Source organism: Mandrillus leucophaeus, unplaced genomic scaffold (assembly GCF_000951045.1).
Source record: "Mandrillus leucophaeus isolate KB7577 unplaced genomic scaffold, Mleu.le_1.0 Scaffold387, whole genome shotgun sequence".
NCBI lineage: Eukaryota > Metazoa > Chordata > Mammalia > Primates > Cercopithecidae > Mandrillus > Mandrillus leucophaeus.
Window position 1 is genome coordinate 2,809,086 of NW_012104109.1, and position 11,933 is coordinate 2,821,018.

At 39.1% G+C, this 11,933-nt stretch overlaps 1 long non-coding RNA gene across 1 annotated transcript in view; it reads right to left on the reverse strand.

The window, feature by feature from the left end:
• The window catches only part of LOC105547340, a 46,328-nt gene extending 34,738 nt beyond the window's left edge, over positions 1-11,590 (reverse strand). The window contains exon 1 of the long non-coding RNA XR_001007213.1: positions 11,445-11,590. This is a non-coding gene — a long non-coding RNA (uncharacterized LOC105547340). The remainder of the gene's footprint in view (positions 1-11,444) is intronic.
• Between the last annotated feature and the right edge of the window lie 343 nt (positions 11,591-11,933).

Below are 11,933 nucleotides of genomic sequence, written 5' to 3' on the forward strand. Positions count from 1 at the left end.
CCCTCCCCTTCCTTCCCCTCCCCTCCCTTCCCCTCCCCTCTGCATAATTGTGTGAATTTATTTCTGGATTCTCTATTCTGTTCCATTGATCTATTTTCTATCCCTGCATTAAGACCACATAGTCTTGATTAATGTAGCTACTTAATAAGTCTTAAAACAGGACCGATTCTTCCTGTTCTATTCTTTTTTTAAAAATTACTTTAGCTATTCTAATTCCTTTGCCTTTTCATATGAAATTTAGACTGATCTTATGCTATTTATCTACCAAAAACCTTGTGAATTCCAACCTGCATATCCATTTGTGGAGAAGCAATATATTTGCTATTTTGACTCTTCCAAACCATGAACATTGTATGTCTCTTCATTTATTTATATGATTGATATCTTACATCAGCATTGTGTGGTTTTTAGTGTACAAATCATGTACATGTCTTGTTAGATTTACACCTAAATAATTTTTAAAAGCTATTGTAGAAGTATCATGTTTTTAATTTCAGTAGCCATTACTAGTATATAGAAATATAATTAATTTTTACATGTAGATCTTGTATCCTTCCACATTGCTAATTTCACTTATTAGTTCTAGAAGATTTTTTTTCTTTTGTAGAATTTGAAATTGTCTTTCTTCTGTAATAAGGACCATTTTATTTCTTCTTTTCAGATCTGTATGCCTTTAATTTCCTTTTCTTGCCTTATTACACTGGCTTAAAATTCCAGTTTTATGTCAAATAAGAGTAGTAAAAGTAGACCCTTGCAATTTAACATTAAGTATAATGTTAGTTGTAGGTTTCTTTTGTAGATACTCTTTATGAAATTGAGTAAATTCCCCTCTATTTCTATTTTTCTGAGAGTTTTAATCATGAATGGGCATTGAATTTTGTCAAATAAGTTGGTCTGCATGGATTTATTTCATTGTGTTGTATTTTTTCCCTTTGATTAATATAGTGGATTATGTCAAATTTATTACATTGAATGATTTTCAAATATTGAACCAGTCTTGCATCCCTGGAATAAATCTCATTTACTTACCACGTATAATTCTCTTTTATATGTTGCTAAATTTTACTTGCTAATATTTTTTCTTAAATTTTTTTGCATCTGTGTTCATGAGGAATATTGGTCTTCAGTTTTCTTATTCTGCACTGTCTTTGGTTTTGATATACAGAGTAATACTAGCTTCATAAAATGAACTGGGAATTCTTCTCTTCTAGATTTTGGAAGACATATAGAACAGGTGTTAATTCTTTAAATGTTCAGTAGAATTCTCCAGTAGAACGAACTATCTGGGACTGAAGAATTCTTGTTTGGTAATGTTTAAAATTATGAATTTAATTTCTTTAACATTTATAGGTCTATTTCAAATTATCTATTTCATATTGGATGGATTGTGGTAGTCTTCTCAAGGAAACTACCTTGAGAAAGGGTGAGCATCCCTCTTCTGAAAATTTGTAATCTGAAATACCCCAAAATCTGAAACTTTTTGAGTACCAACTTGACACCGCAGTGAAAAATTTCATATCTGACACCTTAGCTTTGTGATAGTTCAATGTATACAACTTTGTTTCATGCAAAAATTATTTAAATGTTGTATAAAATTACCTTTAGGCTATGTGTATAAGGTTTATATAAAAATAAATAAATTTTGTGTTTAGTCTTGGGTCTTATCCCCAAGATATTTCATTATGCATATGCAAATCTTCCAAAATTGGAAAAAGAAAATCTGAAACCCAAATTTCTGGTCTCAAGTATTTCAGTTAAGGTATACTCAATCCATATTCCCTTATTATCTTTTGTTATGATTGGAGAGTTTTTAGTGATATCATTTGTTTCATTTCTGATATTGGTAATTTGTCTTCTCTCTCTTTTTCTTTGTTAATAATACTAGATTTTTTTTTTTTTTTTCATGCCCCAGTGGCACCTGGAACACCAGTGAGACAGAGCTGTTCACTTCCCTGGAAAGGGGCCTGAAGCCAGGGAGCCAAGCGGTCTGGCTCAGCGGGTCCCACCCTCAAGGAGCCCAGCAAGCTAAGATCCACTGGCTTGAAATTCTCGCTGCCAGCACAGCAGTCTGGGGTCGACCTGGGACCCCTGGAGCTTGGTGTAGGGAGGGGCGTCCGCCATTGCTGAGACTTGAGTACGTGGTTTTACCCTTGCGGTGTAAAGGTTTGTCAATGTTCTTGATCTTTCCAAAGAAGCAGCTCTTTGTTCTGTTGATTTTCTATGTTGTTTTTCTGCTTTTAATTCCATTGACTTCTGCTTTTTATCATTTCCTTTCTTCCACCTGTTTTGGGTTTATTCTGTTCTTCTTTTATCAGGTCGATGAGACGGAATGTTATAGTATTGATTTGAGAATTTTCTCTTTATTCGCTTATGCGTTTAGTGTTACAGATTTCCCTCTCATCACTGCTTTAGCTGTGCCACACAAATTTTAGCATGGTCTTTTTTCATTTCTATTCAGTCCAGTATATTTTGTGATTTCTTAATGCTTCTGACTTTTATGATTTCTGATGGGCAATCTACTGTCATTTGAATTATTTTTCCCCCATTGGTGAGGTGTCATTTTTTCCTAGCTGCTTTCAAGATTTTTTCTTTGTCTATAGTTTTCAGAAGCTTAATCTTTTAATGTGTCTTTTCGTGCATTTCTTTGGGTTTTATCCTGTCTGGGCTTTCCCCAGCCTTTTGAATCTATAGACTTACATTTTCTGCCAAATTTGGGCAGTATTTACTCATTATGTCTTCGAGTACTTTTTAAAGTATAAATTATTACTTTTTAAAGTACTTAGAGAAATCTTATTTTTCTTCTCCTCCAGAACTGGGATGACACAAATGTGAGATCTTTTGTTACAGTTCACCATGTCTTTCAGGCTCTTTTCATTTTATTTTTTAGTTTGTTTTCTCTCTGTTGTTTAGATTGGGTAATTTCTTTTGTTTGTTTATTTATTTATTTATTTATTGGTTTTGAGATGGAGTCTCGCTCTGTTGCCCAGGCTGGAGTGCAGTGGCGTGATCTCTGCTCACTGCAACCTCTGCCTCCTGGGTTCAAGCAATTCTCCTGCCTCAGCTTCCTGAGCAGCTGGGATTACAGGTGCCTGCCACCATGCCCGGCTAATTTTTTGTATTTTTAGTAGAGATGGGATTTCACCATGTTGGTCAGGCTGGTCTCGAACTCCTGAGCCCATGGTCCACCCGCCTTGGCCTCCCAAAGTGCTGGGATTACAGGCATGAGCCACTGTACCTGACCAGATTAGGTAATTTCTTTTGCCCTGTCTTCCAGTTCACTGATTCTTTCTTTTTCTCCATTCTACTATTGTACTCATTTTATTTCAGTTATTATATTTTTACGTTATAAAGTTCCCCTTTGGTTCCTTTTTACATTTTCTATTTCTTTTCTGGAACTTTCTATTTTTCATTTGTTTCAAAAGTGTTTATACTGTTCATTGAAGTGTTTTTATGATGGCTACTTTAATATCTTTGTCAGGTAATATTTAACATCTCTGTCATCTCACTGTTGGCATTATTGTTAGCGTTTTTAATTCAGTTTAAGGTCTTATTTTTATTTTTCATTTTTTTATGCAATGAGCTCTTGTACTCTCACCTAGACTGGAGTGCAGTGGTACAATCATGGCTCACTGTAGCCTCAATCACCAGGGCTCAAGCTATCCTCTTGTGTCAGCCTCCCAAGTAGCTAGGACTACAGGTGCATGCCACCACACCTAATTTTTTTATTTTTATTTTTTGTAGAGATAGGTTCTTGCTATGTTGCTCAGGTCTTTGTGTTATGATGAGTGATTTTCAAATAAAATCTTAACCTTTTTATGTTTTCTAAATGAGACTCTGGATCTTATCTAAGCATTTTACTTTAACTGTCTTTCTCTATCAGGAAAAGGGGAGGGAATCTCTTTGTTACTGCCAGGTGGAGGTAGAAGTCAAAGTTTCCCACCAGCCTCATTTGACACCTGGGGAAAAGAGGTGCTTCACATTATTGCTGAAACTGTGGGACTTATGGTTCCCCCTGTGGTCCCTATTGACACTGCAGTGGAGATGGCCTTATTGTTACTAGTTAATGGTGAAAGCCCCCACTATCCTCTGGGCCTCTTCTGATACCGTTCCAGCAGGGACAGGGAGTGGTGCCTCATTACCATTAAATGCGGGTGGAACTACAGACTTTCAAATGGTTTCCAGTGTTACTATGAGGAGAGGGGATTTATAACCAGTCAGCAGGAATGGATGTCCTGGCTTGTTACTTGGCCTTCTCAAACAGCCCTCTGGTGGGGGTTTTGCGGCACCTAGCTATAGTGATGTGTGATTGAAAGTCTCAGCTCCTAAATCAGCCTTTGCAGGCACGAGTGAGGTTGGGACCACAGTCTTAACTGTGGTGTTTCGCTCTTATTGTCTAAAAGCTTTCTGCCTTGCTAGACTGTCTTTTTTCTGTCTTTGGCTAGAGATAGCAGGGTTTTTTTGTGGCTTTTTTGTTTGTTTCAGCCCACTGGCATTCCAATATTATTGGCTGCTTCAGCTGTAAGTCTGGGATATATGAGGCTAAAAGAAAATTTAGGAAACTCATCTCCATTTCTTTTCCCACATCCCAAAATCTCTTGTTTGTCTGTCTTCTCTCTACCTTTCAGTGTCTTCTTATATTTGTTTTATGTGTAATGCTCAGCGTTTTAAAGTTGTGTTTAACAGGACAAACAGGAAAAATATATCTACTCTATTTTCCCAGAAGCAGAATTCAACACGTTCCATTTTAAGATGAGGAAACTAAGACCTTGGGTAAGGATCTGCAGCTACTAGTGGCATAACAGAATTACTACTTTTTCAGCACTTCATTTAGTGCTCTCACCATTGTAACAGTGAAATTTGGGTATCTTCTTGATACTGAAAGGATGTGTACCTGTGATGATGTAACAAGAGACAGTGTCCTAAGAACACTTTAGGGGCTGCCACTGACTCCTAGCAACTTTTTTTCTTTACTCTGTGAAGCAATGTCATTCATCTGGGGTAATACCCAAGGTTCGTTGCCTGACACCAAGCAAATCAAGGACATCGACACACCATAGTGAGGTCAAGAGTGGAAGTTTAATAGGCAAAAGAAAGAGAAGAACTCTCTGTGCAGAGCGGGGTCCTGGAGAAAAATGGGTTGCCAGTTCCCGGATGAAATGCATGGAGTTTTATAGATGAGCTTGAGGAGGCAGTGTCTAATTTACATAGAGCCCAAAAGATTAGTCAGACCAGGTGTGCCATTTACATAGCACATAAAGAAGCTGGCTGCTCCACCCTAATCTTTTATTATGCAGGTGGGTTCTCTGCCTGGTTGGTGCAGTGTTGCCTGTTCCTTTACTGTACAGGTGGTTGACAAAAGGAAAGATGGAGCCTCCATGTTGAACATGCCTGGCCCCCAGATAGCCTTTTCCTATTGACACAGCTGCTGCCATTCACTTGTGCAAGCTTCTAGCTTGCTTATCTGTGTCTGCAGCTCAATTTTACAGCTGTTCTTTGTTAGAAAAGAAAATATTTGGGGGCTGCTTTTTGTTAAAAGAGAAGCCTTACCGAGGACTCTCTTACCCTAACTGCCTAAATAATTTCTTTTTACTTTGTGTATCATCTGTACTCTTTAAGAACCTCTGCACAATTTCAGCAGCCTCACCATGTTGCCTGTCTCCAATGATGGGTCCAGAGTTTCCATATATGAGCAGTTTGGAGGCAGGAATGTGAATTTAAGGGAGGGCTGTAGACTTATAGCTATAGCCTAGCAAATGTTCTGTTTTTACTTAATTATATATTTGTAAGAGGTAGAATGGGAGATGGCTGATGGAAATAGGAAGTGTTAAATTGCCTCAAGTCATCCAACCACCTGCCTTATGTATTTTTAAAATTTTATTTTATTATGGTGAGAACACTTAATATGAAATCACCGTCTTAAAGTTTTAAGATGTATAATACAGTATTGTTGACTATAAGTACAATGTTATGCAGCAGATTTCTAAAAATTCATCTTGCTTAACTGAAATGTTGCTTGTTGATTACTAATTTTCCGTTCCCCCCTTCCCCTAGTCCCTGGAAACCACTGTTATACTCTTTGATTCTATGAATTTAACTATTTTAGATGCCTCATATAAGTGGAATCATGCAGTATTTGTTTTTTTGTGCCCGAAATATTTCACTTAACATAACGTCTTCCAGGTTCATTGATGTTGTTGCAAGTGACAGGATATCCTTCTTTTTAAAGGCCAAATAATACTCCGTTATATGTATATACCACATTTTCTTTATCCATTCAGACAGATTTGTTTTCACATCTTGGCTGTTGTAAATAATGTGTCAATTAACATGGAAGTGCTAATATATCTTTGAGATCCTGATTTCAGTTATTTGGGACAAATGTTTCAATGTGAAATTGCTGGATGATATAATAAATGTATTTTTAATTTTTTGAGGGACATCCATAGTGTTTTCCATTACAGCTGTAGCATTCTGCATTCCCAACAACAGTATGCAAGGGTTTCAACTTCCCCACATCCTTACCAACTCGTCTACATTTTCCAATCTATATGGAACTACAAAAGACTAATCAATCTTGAGAAAGACTGAAAGAAAAACTAAATCAATCTTGAGAAAGAGGAACCAAGTTGGAGTCTTCACACTTTCTGATTTTAAATATATTACAAAGCTAAAGTAATCAAAACAGTATAGTACTAATGTAAAAGCAGACATATAAACCAATGGAACAAAATAGAGACTCCAGAAATAAATCCATATATATATGGTCAACTCTTCTTTGAAAAGGGTACCAAGAAGACACAGTAGGGAAAGAATAGTCTCTTTGAGACTAGTAAATGATGTGGGAAAACGAGATATCTGCATGCAAAACAATGAAATAGGACCTTTATTTTATGCCATCCACAAAAATCAATGGAAATGAATTAAAGACTTAAGTGTAAGACCCGAAGCTGTAAAACTCCTAGAAGGACACATAGGAGAAAAGCTTCTTGACATTGGTCTCAGCAATGCTTTCATGGAAATTATAGGCTGAATGTTTGTATTCCCAAATTTGTATGTTGAGACCTAATACCCCTATGTGAGAGTATTTGGAGATGGGGCCTTTGGGAGGTGATTAGGTCATAAAGATGGAGCTCTCCTGATTGGGAATAGTGCCCCTGTGAAAGAGACCAGAAAGAGCTCTTACCCCTGTTGGTGAAGTGGAACACATGGAAGTAACAGTGGAAGGTGGCCATGTATGAGGAAGTGGGCTCTACTAGATATTGAATCTGCTGGTGCCTTGATGTAATACTTCCCAATCTCCAGAACTGTTGGAAATAAATTACTGTGGTTTATAAGTGACTCAGATTGTAGGTTTTTGTTTGTTTGTTTGTTTGTTTTTGTTTGTTTGTTTTTTGAGACAGAATCTTGCTCTGTCACCAGGCTGGAGTGGAGTGGCGCCATCTCTGCTCACTGCAACCTCTGCCTCCCGTGTTCAAGCAGTTCTCCTGCCTCAGCCTCCCTAGTAGCTGGGACTACAGGCACATGCCACCATGCCAAGCTAATTTTTGTATTTTTAGTAGAGACGGGGTTTCACAATGTTGGCCAGGATGGTCTTGATCTCTTGACCTCGTGATCCACCTGCCTCGGCCGCCTGAAGTGCTGGGATTACAGGCACAAGCCACCATGCCCAGCTTGTAGTATTTTATTATAGCAGTCTGAGCAGACTAAGACAATGGATAGGACACCAAAAAGCAAAGGTAACAAAAACAAAAATAAACAAGTAGGACTACAGGGAACTAAAAAGCTTCTGCACAGCAAAGGAATCAACAGAGTGAAAAGCCAACTGATAGAATGGGAGAAAATAATTGCAAACCATGTATCTGACAAGGGGCTAATCTCCAAAATATTAAGAAACTCCTACAACTTAGTAGCAAAGAAACTGATAACAGGATTAAAAAATTGGTTAAGGACTTGAATAGACATTTCTCCAAAGAGTACATACAAATGTCCAAAAGGCATATGAAAAAATGCTCCTCATCACTAATCAAGAAGTACAAATCAAAACCTCAGTGAGATATCACTTGTTTTGTTTTAAGCTATAATTATAAAAATATGCTGATATGATAGCCTTTGTTAGTTTTAATTAAGGAGGAAGATGGGATATTTAGTTTAACATAAATTGGAGCTTATGTTTGACATCTGAAGATTAAAGAACACCTTAATGAGTAAATTTGCTTATTTTGCCGCTACCGTTGGCATCAGGTACACATCTATATCCACATAAAAGCAGAATCTGTCACTTCTGAGTTCCGCTTATCCTTGTATAAGTCTCAAGTATCAAAATTGATTTTTTAAAATGTTAATTTGAAAAACAGCAGAGGTAAGATTGAAGGATGCTTGCTCTTAGAAAAGGATTATTTATTAAGGGAAAGACTTGTCTTTTGAAAATTATTATCATAATTATCACTAAGAACCCAATTCTATATTTCTTGTTAAGGCAAAATCCCTATTAGGCTAACGCGAGAAGGATGTTGATTCTAGTGGGATATCTGTCTGAGTGGGGCTAAGTAATCAGCTTTGAAATGTCACTCAGAGGGAATTAGTAGTGCAGAGGCTATTTTCTGGCAGATCTCAATACACTTTTTTTTTGAAATTGTCAAGGATTTGACATTGGCCTTGCATAGGTTATTATTCTGTATAACCCCAGAAGCAATATTTAGGTCTCGAAAAATTATATCAGAACAAAGAAAATAGCATTGAAGTCCAAGGAACCACATCAACTCATTGACTATGTTGAGAGTCATTGAATCATGTCCTCTTAAAGTCATTTGGTCCCAGCCCACACTGGTGAGTAATTCTCTTCTGCAGTCACCTTGCTATGATATTTTTCCATCTCATGCCAGGAAAATTGGAGACCTGTAATGACAGCCCATGTCAGTCTCTGTGTGCTGACTTCCTCTGTGTGCTTGTAGGCCTTGACTCTATTCCTTAGGGCCATGCAAAGGTTTTGTGAGTAAATAATGAGAATGCAGTTTAGCTTAAGTCATTTAAAAACATTAAAAACCTTAATACAATAGGCACTTGACATTTTGAAAGGTTACATGACAAAACTTTTAATATTCTACAGGCATGAAAATATTGCTATAGAACATAATTTCTTCCTAAAGTGTATCAAGTTCTCAAGTAGCAAACTACGGCCACCCACCACTGAGTTTCCAGATGCTAAGAAGTTGACTAGTTTGATTCACTCCCTAAGAATTTGGTAAAACACTTTATTGGTGTAATTGCCACAGCTTCTTCATTTCTTCATTCCTTTACTCATTCTATAGAAATGTTTGAAGGCCTATTGTGTGACAGCTACTGTACTAAGCCCTGGGTACTTTAGGGAATAAAACAAATTTAATCCTTGCCCTTAGAGTGTTAACAGTCTAGAAAGAGTATCAAAACAAGAACAGAATAGACAAGTAAATAAATATAAATTATGCTAAGTGCATTAAAGGAAACAAACACTTAATACATGGTGTTACATATTGCAGAGGAAGACCTCTATTTTTATTTATTTATTTAGAGATGAGGATCTCACTATATTGTCCAGGCTACAGTGCAGTGGCTATTCACAGGCACAGTCATCACGTGATATAGCTCAGCTCTCCCGAACTCAAGCAATCCTACTGCCTCCGCCTCCTGAGTAGCCGGACTACAGGCATGTGCCACTGTAATGCCTAAGGTTCTTGCCTAGCCACGCCAAAGAATTGGTGTGGTGGCTGATCGTGGTGAGTGATAGAGACACGGACTGAGGAGAGTGGGGCTAAGGGAAGAGAGCCTGAGTATGGGGGCAATTGTGGGCCTCTGTCATTTGGGCAAAGCTTGCAGGTTTGGCATAGGGCAGTATTGTCACAAAGGGCAAAGAAAGCCTGTACATAAGGAACTTCACTCCATTTACCTTCCTGTTTACAGAAAAGATCAATTGTAGAATGGTGTTATAATTAATACTTCCCTCAGGGGGCAAGATTCTCCATTCTGTAAGGGGTACTGTGGCCAGGCATTGGTACAGAAGAAAATCAGCTACTTCTTTTTAAGGTTTCAGGGTTGAATTTGTCCCAGTTATTCAGGATACATCTTAAAGGAGTGTCTGGTTTTGAAGGTGTGGTGCCCATCTGGAATTTTAAACACAGGGATGCCCGCAGCCCTGGTTAGTCCTGGGACTCATCTTCCCTTAGGGCATCCCTTAAGGGTCTGGCCCAGTTGTGCTCAAAGCTCATGGCCACTTTTCCTGAGCTCTGTATCTACTGGATTTAACCATGGTTACCGGCAGGATGGAAACTTCCCTTGCCCCTGCCATGCGCCCATTGACCACTAAATGGGGCACAAGGACTGTTGGATTTATTGTGGTCCTTCTGCCAATGCATCCTACCTGTTCCAGGGTGGCAAGGCCTGGGTCGGGGGCACCAATGATGCTTGCATGCTAAGGCCCAATTTTCGTGGGCCTGGCCTTAAAACTGTTTTCAAGGAGAAATCTCTGAATTAGCGACAGGAGGCTTAGTAAGCTTAAAGGGAGTGGTGGCTGTCCTCTAGGCCAGGGCCAAGAGAACAGCTGCTGTACTTTAGCCTTCTGTCCCCACTTGCCATCAAAGGAGTAAGTCCCTCTCTCAAGGCAGTACCAGCATCCTGTGTCCCAACTGACTGTATTTTCTTCCATCCAATACCAATTACTGAATGGTTGAAACAACAAATCAATGGCTCTAAGACCTGTGCCTCTGTACCACAGATTGTACTTGAGAGGCACCAAGGAAGGGGAAAGTTTATCTGGGGAGCAATGGAGGAAATGCCTAAGGCTTCTATCCACATGAAAATTACAGACCTCTTTAAATTGTCCTGATGTGGGGAACCATACACTATGGTGGGGAACTGGCCCTTCAAAATGGCCATCAAATGGCGACACCTGCCTAAACCCCGGAGGGAACTATGAACAGGGATCTTCTGGGCACCACCCCAAGAATTTAAGACTTCTAAATAGGGAATCTTGATCCTGCCTAGCGGGAATAAGCTTGCTTATGAGATGAAGAAAAAAGTCTAACTTGTGGACATTAGGACCCAGGAGGCAGGAGTCAGAAGATGTGGCTGTCTTATGCTTAGCAGCATGTGCAGGGGGAGCCTCTGGCGGGGCCATGGTCTCAACCAGGATATCTGGGAGACTAAGACATCTGCTGAGCACTCCCGGGTGTACTTTGGGACCACCACAGAAAGCAAAAGAGTTGTAACTGGTTCCAGGCCAACCGACGCTCCCAACCCCAAAGGGTTGGGGATTGTTAGAGAGCCCTTTTCCAGACAGCCTGACACCTGTGTCTTTAGTCAGGTGGCTGCACTAATCGCCTTTAAGTGGCCAACAGGTGCCCGGTTTAGCCTCTGAATTCTAAGGAAGGACAGGACAGAATAGCGAGCGGAAGAGGTCCGATCATACTCGCCACGTGATGATCTAGATGCCTTTCCTGGAGACTCTTGGCTGGCTTGCCAAAATGTAACACCCAAGGTTCTTGCCTAGCCTTGCCAAAGAATTGGTGTGGCAGCTGACTGCGGTGAATGATAGAGACAAGGACCGATAGAGAGAAAAGTTGTAGACTTTATTGAGCAGAGTGAAAGTACAAAGCTTCCACAGCGTGGAAGGGGTCCTGAACAGGTAGATTATACAGGAAGGTAGATTATACAATTGCCTTTTAAACTCTTTAAGGTGGGAAATACATGCAGTGGTAAGATATTACCAGAGGTAGAAACAAGGATAACCATTTGTGACATGTCTTAGATCTTGAGGAAAACCGGAAATGCAACTTAGATTTTATCTATTTTATGACCTTGCAGCGGCATGGCAAAGGAGACAGCATCTTACAGGACTTTACAAAGTATGTTCACAAGGAATTGGGATTGGGAGTATAGATAAGGTCCACTGGTCACAGAAA